Source organism: Ornithorhynchus anatinus, chromosome X1 (assembly GCF_004115215.2).
Source record: "Ornithorhynchus anatinus isolate Pmale09 chromosome X1, mOrnAna1.pri.v4, whole genome shotgun sequence".
Classification (NCBI taxonomy): domain Eukaryota; kingdom Metazoa; phylum Chordata; class Mammalia; order Monotremata; family Ornithorhynchidae; genus Ornithorhynchus; species Ornithorhynchus anatinus.
Window position 1 is genome coordinate 69,696,314 of NC_041749.1, and position 8,138 is coordinate 69,704,451.

General features: G+C 42.8%; 1 non-coding gene across 1 annotated transcript; it reads right to left on the bottom strand.

Moving 5' to 3' along the window:
• Nucleotides 1-8,000: 8,000 nt before the first annotated feature.
• On the bottom strand, nt 8,001-8,138 carry LOC114806818. Its single transcript, XR_003754876.1, has one exon. It is a non-coding gene; the product is annotated as a small nucleolar RNA SNORA7 (small nucleolar RNA).

An 8,138-nucleotide genomic window follows, 5' to 3' on the forward strand; every position in this document is an offset into this window, starting at 1 on the left:
AAGCATGTGACCATTCTAGCCCATCTTCAATATCCAGGACATAAAGCAGTGGTTACTGCTTGTATATGCAAGTGATAACTGTGGAAGATATTAAATGTGATATATGAAAATACCTCTTTTCAGCTTTAAGAACTTCTTCATTTAGCCAATTTAAACACTAAAAATCATACAAATGACACAAACAACATGCACACCACATTTTTTAAAAGGAGTCAAGCGCAAATAAAATTTATGATATGTATATGAAATTAATTTGTACTGTATACTTTGTAATGAATTGTTCAGAGTAATATACTTTCTTTAGCATGCCTTCTGGAACATTTGTAAAAGCCATAGCTAACAGATATGCTGTTTAGGTTCTGATTTATACAGCCATCTTTAGAAAGGTTTAAAATTAACTGAGAGCATCTTCCAAGAACAGTAAAAATTTTAACCCAGAGAAAATAGACACTTCAAGACTGTCATTCCATTTTACTTTTACCCTGTCTTGTTTATTAAGGTGTGTCAGTGTTGCATAATGAAAAACAATCTCATGGTTTTGATTAAAGGTTTTTAAAAAAGAATAAATGATGTAGTGTATCTTACTGTTGTTGTTTTTTCATGATGTCTTAAAGAATAGCTATCTTTCATTCCATTAAGATGGTTCCGTTGGATCCCAACGTCTTAAAGGGAAAGCTTGCTCCCTTGAGAAGCAGAGTAGGTGAAAGGAAGGAGATTCTAGCTACCAGTCGGGGCATCTGGGTTCCAGTGTTAATTCCTCCACTATCTCTCTTTGTGACACTGGACCTAATCATTGCCTTTCTAGTCTTCAGATTTTCCATCTCGGCAATGGCAATAGTAAAAAGAGCCCATTTTAAAAGTGAAAACGAAGGTTGCTCTGCTCCAGTGGCCACTAGGACTTGAATGATTGAATCAACTCCTGTTCCAAGCACCTCCCTCCCCAACTCTGTTTGACATTCTAGTCAGTCGATTCACACAGTAGAAAGAACGTCCCAAAATTCCCTAACAGCCTGCTAATCCAAACTGAGCTCCTCAACCTGAATCTACCCTCACTTTCACCTGCTGCTCTTTGCATGGACTGGAGAGTCAGCTCAAGTTCCAGCACTTGAAGGGTGGATGTGTGTTCTGTGTTACCTCTAGGTTTCACAACTACCATCACAGTTCTGCTTAATTAATCCTCACAAGACAGAAAGTGAATGGAGCATGGAGAAAATATCCCCATTTTGAAGCACGTTAGTTAAATGACTTGTCATCAGTGGATGAAACCTGAAAATTCTCAGACCCTGGATTAGCTTCCCAATACCCACAGAAGTCTCTACCTTCTGACCTGATTGCCAGCAAGTAACCCAAACTTGTATCTCCACTTTCCCTGGGGTTTTCCAGCCTCTCTCTCCACATGGCCTTATGCCTGTCTCCTTGACCCCTCTCTGGGTCTTTGACCCCTCTCTGGCTCCTTGATTTTCTCCTTAACAACCCTTGTGGGTCCTTGGCTTGTCTCCCCAAGCCCCTCCTAGATGCAACCTGTCTCCTACCTGCTTCTCCATGCCCAAACTATCTCTCAGCTACCTCTCTAGGCTCATGCTGTTTCCCCAATTCATCAAGACTCACTTAATCTCCTATCCACCTCTCTGGACCCCAGCCTGACAATCCAGGGTTTAGTACAGTGCCTGGCACATAGTAAGCACTTAAAAATTACCATCATTATCATTAATTCCCCCATTCTCACATTCTTACTACCTGCTTCTGCAAAGCTGACATCTCCCAGTCCCTTCCTCTTCTCCTTATTATTTGCTGCATTCCACATGCTTGCTAGAGAACAATATTGTAGCATGCTGGGAGCCCAAGCTGTTCATGCCTCCATTGTGCCAGCTATACCATTCATTCATTCAATAGTATTTATTGAGCGCTTACTATGTGCAGAGCACTGTACTAAGCGCTTGGGATGAACAAGTCGGCAACAGATAGAGACAGTCCCTGCCATTTGACGGGCTTACAGTCTAATCGGGGGAGACGGACAGACAAGAACAATGGCACTAAACAGCGTCAAGGGGAAGAACATCTCGTAAAAACAATGGCAACTAAATAGAATCAAGGCGATGTACAATTCATTAACAAAATAAATAGGGTAACGAAAATATATACAGTTGAGCGGACGGGTACAGTGCTGTGGGGATGGGAAGGGAGAGGTGGAGGAGCAGAGGGAAAAGGGGAAAATGAGGCTTTAGCTGCGGAGAGGTAAAGGAGGGATGGCAGAGGGAGTAGAGGGGGAAGAGGAGCTCAGTCTGGGAAGGCCTCTTGGAGGAGGTGATTTTTAAGTAAGGTTTTGAAGAGGGAAAGAGAATCAGTTTGGCGGAGGTGAGGAGGGAGGGCGTTCCAGGACCGCGGGAGGACGTGACCCAGGGGTCGACGGCGGGATAGGCAAGACCGAGGGACGGCGAGGGGGTGGGCGGCAGAGGAGCGGAGCGTGCGGGGTGGGCGGTAGAAAGAGAGAAGGGAGGAGAGGTAGGAAGGGGCAAGGTGATGGAGAGCCTTGAAGCCTAGAGTGAGGAGTTTTTGTTTGGAGCGGAGGTCGATAGGCAACCACTGGAGTTGTTTAAGAAGGGGAGATAGCATATGGACAGTACAATCTAGGCACAAGTTCAGCAGATATACAGCCCAATGGAAACCTGCCTATATCTTTACTTATTGATAGGTACATGAGTGTGTTTGGTGCGGAGTTGAGGGTCTGGGTCAGCACACGTGTCTGTGAGACTCTAAACTAGTCATACAAAATGCTTGAGCTCTGAGCCTAGACTATTGTCTGAGGAAAAAAATCTTCAAGTGCAGATGCCTTAGTGGATATAGCTGCCTAGTGCCGAGCTGTGGTTTAAGAAGCAGTGATGACACCTAAGCTGCACTGATACACGGATGGATGTGACAGAGGCTCCTTCACTCATGGAGAGATATTCTATTTTGATCTTATTATCTGAAGAAGTGAGATGGAACAAAGTCTGTAAAGGAGTGTGACAGGATTTATATGTGATGAGTGACTGGGAAGGCTGTGGATGTTTGAATTGGACAGGGGAAGAGCAAACGGACATAAATGCCTCACTAAAGCCAAGGGAAATATCTTTCCAATTTATAAAATTAGCCTTTAAAATTCTCTGCCACTAAAAACCATTAATGCTTGCTGGATTTGCCAGCAAGGACCCCAGAAATGTGAACTTCTTTGGGGGCTAAAGCCAATTTTAAAAAAAAGAACAGGGAATTTGGGGGTCCAGGCCAAGGTTCACAAATGACTGCCTGTTGGTGTGAGGTGGGACTTCATGGTCTTTGGCAGCAGAAAATCTCTCAAAGCCTTTGTCCTTTCAATAGCTTTGGTGAAAAGGTAGGAAACATGTTCTTCAAATTTCTGAGATTGATGGGGCCAAAATGATTAGCTTTGTGATTTAAATAGTTGGTTAAAGACTCACTTTTGCAATAGTACACCATTCAGGAGAAGAAACTCTAGCCCTAACTGGAACCAGTTTTTGTTTCTTGTTTTTTTATGGTACTTGTTAAGCACTTACTATGTGTTGGGCACTGTACTAAGTACTGGGGTAGATACAAGCTAATCAGGGTTGGACACAGTCCATGTCCCATATGGGGCTCACAGTCTTAATCCCCATTTTACAAATGAGGTAACTGAGGCACAGAGGAGTTAAGTGACTTGCCTAAGGTCACACAGTAAATAAGTGGTGGATGCAGGATTAGAATCCAGGTCCTTCTGATTCCCAGGCCCGTGCTCTATCCACTAGGCAACACTGCTTCTCTTGATTGATTCCCTGCAGGCAAAGGCCATCATGCCTGAGTGGTCATTTCTTTCATTAGCAGCCTTTTCCTTGTTCAGAGTCTGGTTCCCCTGAGACTTCCAACAGGGCTGAAGGGCATTTAGATTGTGCCCATCATTTCTGTTTAGGGTTTCTCCTGTACTTCAGAGGAAGGCTCTGCCTGCTCCTCTCACTCATCAGTAGCCCCGACCAGCGGCTGTCCAAACTGGTACACTCCCACCAGAGATTGGTGTCAGACATTCAGCCACCCTGACACGGGGCCAAAGAGGCCACTTCTATCACATCCTGCAAGATGCCATCACAACAAACTGCATATGCACATTGCCCTGCACACACACAGCATAATGTGCTGATTTCATTGTGTCATGCAGCATGATGACAAACCCACCTACCCAGCACATTGCCGTCATCCCTGAAGCTCTTCTACCCTCATAGTCACCTCTTGACAGAGCACCCCAGGAAACTTGGCTCTGAGACCCCAAATTATGCTCAACTAACAGATCACTGCTGTCCTGCTTTGAATAGGGCAGTGGCTTGGCCATCTTTGAGAAAAGAAACACAGTCGTCATTTTTGAGAAGGGAGGTGTCATGGCCATCTTCAAAAGAAGTTATAAAGCTATAAATGACCACCTAGTTTGTACGTTCGTTGTGGGCAGGGAATGTGCCTGTTATATTGTTAGATTGTACTTTCCCAAGCACTTAGTACTGTGTTCTTCTCACAGTAAGCACTCAATAAATATGATTGATTGATTAAGAAATGGACTGGATAGCCACCATTTTTGCGAGATCCAGCATGGCTGCCCTTGATGCCCATTGCCTTGAGGTGACAGCTTACTTAACTTACCATCTAAGGCTGATTGTGAACCCCAAAATCCAACAGTGTGATTTCTTTGTATCTTGCATCTACCCAAGTGCTTAGAACAGTGCTTGGCACATAGTAAGCACTAAACAAGTATCATGATTATTATCATTATCATTTAGGAACTAAAGTCTGAAATTTGCAAGCTCTTAAGATGAAAATCAAGTTCATCTTTTTCTAGACTATGGGCCCATTGTTGGGTAGGGATTGTCTCTGTTGCCAAATGGTACTTTCCAAGTGCTTAGTACAGTGCTCTGCACACAGTAGGTGCTCAATAAATATGATTGATTGAATGAATGAATGAATGAATGGTGAAAGGTGGCTTAAAAGGCCACTTGATCTCCATCTAAATTTGATATCACTGAAGGATGTTCGTTTCTGAAAATAAGCTCCTGTTGGGCAAGGAACATGTCTACTGACTCTGCTGCATTGTACTCTCGCAAGTGCTTAGTACAGTATCATGGCTTAGTGGAAAGAACACGGACTTGGGAGTCAGAGGTCGTGGGTTCTAATTCCGACTCCGCCACTTGTCAGCTGTGTGACTTTGGGCAAGTCACTTAACTTCTCTGGGACTCAGTTACCTCATCTATAAAATGGGGATTAAGACTATGAGCCCCACGTGGGACAACCTGATTACCTGATTACCTTGTATCTACCCCAATGCTTAGAACAGTGCTTGGCACATAGTAAGTGCTTCACAAATACCATTATTATTATTATTATAGTATTCTGCACACAGTACGTGCACAATAAATTTATTTTGAAAAAAAGTAATGAATACAGGAAATGCCATAGTCCAAGTCAGTGGTTCGTGTAGGCCAGTATTTTATCTCAACAGGGGCACTAAAGGATGCTTAGAAAGTGTGTTGGTTTCCCTCCTTGTTATCCATCTTCCTTGATTATAGATGTACCATAAAACTTCTCTAACTTTTCTCTCTAATGACTCAATATGGAATTATGTGGACCATATAGAGGGCACTGTCCTTTGTAATGCTTGTATTTTTGTTCCCAATCCTGCTCCCATTACACACACATACACACACACACATAAACACACACACACACACACACACTTCATTAATCTGTCCAGTAAGATTTTGGTTAGAATTTTGCCAGCAATGAAAACCACAGACATTTTCTAGCCACTTCTACAGTCCCATTTTTCTTGAAGATAATGATTGGGATGGCATCTCTGAAGTCTTGTGGCATTTCTTCAATGTTCTATATATTGAGAGCTCATGCAGACATCTGAGGATTAGCTATTTCTGTTGTCTACAGATTTCTGCAGGAATGTGTCAGATCTGGGTACTTGACTATTTTTCATGTCTTGAGACAGTTGAAGTTGCTTCCTCAAAATTCACAGATAAGATGGTGCCTTCACATTTTGGCTGGTTTGAATCAATCTAAACCTGTCTATAAACCAATAAATCAATCAATAGTATTTGTTCAGCATCTGCTATGTGCAGAGCACTGTCCTAAGTGCTTGGAAAAACACAATAGAGTTTGAAGACATGAATGCCCTCTTTGCCCTCAAGGATCTTACAGGGGAGACAGATGAAAAATAATTTGTAGATACAAGAGAAAAAATGCATATAAAAATATGTGCTTAAGCAAGGTATGTGATCTGATATGTACAGAAGGGATGGGAGTGGAGGAAAAAAGAGAGAGAGAGGAGAGAGAGAGAGAGGAGAGAGAGAGATAGTTTTCCTTTGGATTTGATGGTGAAATTCACCTATAGCTGTGTATGTGACTGAAAAGGCCATACAAAAATACACAAGTGCTACACATGGGTGTGAATGCATAAGAGTGAAGGTAGCACAAATGTGTTGAAGTGGTAATTGGGAGGAAGTAACCTGAAGAGAAAAAAATTAATCCAGGAAAGCCTTTTGGAGGAAATGGGATTTCAGAAAGGCTTTGAAGATGGGGAGAGCTGCTATCTGGTGGATTTGAAGGGAGGAGGACTTCCAAGCAGGAGGGAGGGTGTGAGTGAGCAAGGCATCAGAGGTGAGAGAGACTAGAACAAGTCAGTGAATAGGGTATCTTGAGAGAAACAAAGAGTGTAGGCTGAGGTGTAATGGGAAAAGAGAGTGGATAGTCCCCTACTTATCCATGAATTTATCTAAACTCTTAAACTTATTTGTATTTTTGTTTTCTGTATAACTTCCTGCTCAAAACATCAAACAAATTCTACAACAAATTCTATAGAGAAGCAGCGTGGCTCAGTGGAAAGAGCACGGGCTTTGGAGTCAGAGGTCATGAGTTCGAATCCCAGCTCCGCCACTTGTCAGCTGTGTGACTGTGGGCAAGTCACTTAACTTCTCTGTGCCTCAGTTACCTCATCTGTAAAATAGGGATTAAGACTGTGAGCCCCACGTGGGACAACCTGATTCCCTTGTGTCTACCCCAGCGCTTAGAACAGTGCTCAGCACAGAGTAAGCGCTTAACAAATACCAACATTATTATTATTATGTTTATCCCTCACTGGTAAAAGAAATGTTTCCCCTTTTCAAACCTATCTCTTTCAAACTTCTAGTTTCAGTGTTCAACAATTCCCAATTTTCCCTGAGCAAACTCTTCATGATTCTCTAAACATCAATCATGTCCCCTCTCAGCCTTCAAATTTCCAGACTGAAAAGTCTTAATCTTTTCAAGCTACCCTCCTATGGAAATAAAAATCAGAGATCATAAATCATTGCTCCCTATCCAATATAACAAGGTAATAGAAATTCCCTTAAGAGCATTCCCTTAGACTTCAATAAGGGAGAGACAGTCTAATTAACAACTGGGTCACTATAAAATCACAGAAACTGATTTATTGCACAAATCTACCAAGGTTAGAATGTTGTGCTATTTTTTTTTTTAATTTGTGAGTTTGGTGAGTAACTTCCACAACTGACTCTGGTCACAAACAGAATGTTCCCAATATTACAAAGGCATAACATTAATTTATTCATTCATTCAGTCATATTTATTGAGTGCTTACTCTGTGCAGAGCACTGTACCAAGCGCTTGGAAAGTACAATTCAGCAACAGAGACAATCCCTGCCCACAACGGGTTTACAGTTTAGAAGGGAGGAGACAGACATCAAAACAAGTAAACAGGCATTTGTTGCCCTAGGCTGTTGAGTCATCTCCGACCCAAAGAGACACCATGGGCACATCACTCCCAGAAGGCCCCATCTCCATCTGCAATTATTCTGGTAGTGGATCCACAGAGTTTTCTTGGTAAAAATATGGAAGTGGTTTACCATTGCCTCCTTCCATGCAGTCAACTTGAGTCTCTGCCCTCGGCTCTCTCCCATGCTGCTGCTGCCCAGCACAGGGGAGTTTTGCCTTGTAGCAGATTGCCTTCCACTCTCTAGCCACTGCCCAAGCTAGGAATGGAATGGACAGGCCTCTGCTTGACTCTCCCTCCCATAGTTGAGACTGGTAGAGTCCTGGAAACTCTCCAGATGTGACCCTGAGAGGGA